The following is a 397-nucleotide window of genomic DNA, read 5'->3' as shown; positions in this document are numbered from 1 at the left end:
CTTTTTGATATCACTTCTGGTTTCTTGTCTTTTAGAGGTGAAGCCACTTTTTCGTAAGTGTAAAAAGAAGTTAACCATTATAAAGCACATGACATGTCTAAGTGACACTGGACAAAAGTGAGCAACATTAGATTTGACATATTTTAATGAAAAAAAATGTGTTTAGACCTGCTGTGCACACTTGAAACTAGTTTTTATTAAGCATCAAAATTTCAACTGTTTGTCTTTAGATTACTCCTATTTGCTTTTTTTCCCTATTTTAAAAAATATTCCAAATAAACTTGTATTCATGTATATTGTGGGGAGAACACACTTTAAACACAGTACTATGTCCTTTCCAGTCAAGATTTCATATTTTCTGACATTAAATCATTAAAAATGTTAAAAGAAAAAGACA

The sequence above is a fragment of the Nerophis lumbriciformis genome, linkage group LG19 (genome assembly GCF_033978685.3).
Source record: "Nerophis lumbriciformis linkage group LG19, RoL_Nlum_v2.1, whole genome shotgun sequence".
NCBI classification, from domain to species: domain Eukaryota; kingdom Metazoa; phylum Chordata; class Actinopteri; order Syngnathiformes; family Syngnathidae; genus Nerophis; species Nerophis lumbriciformis.
Note: the sequence above shows the minus strand (reverse complement) of the source record.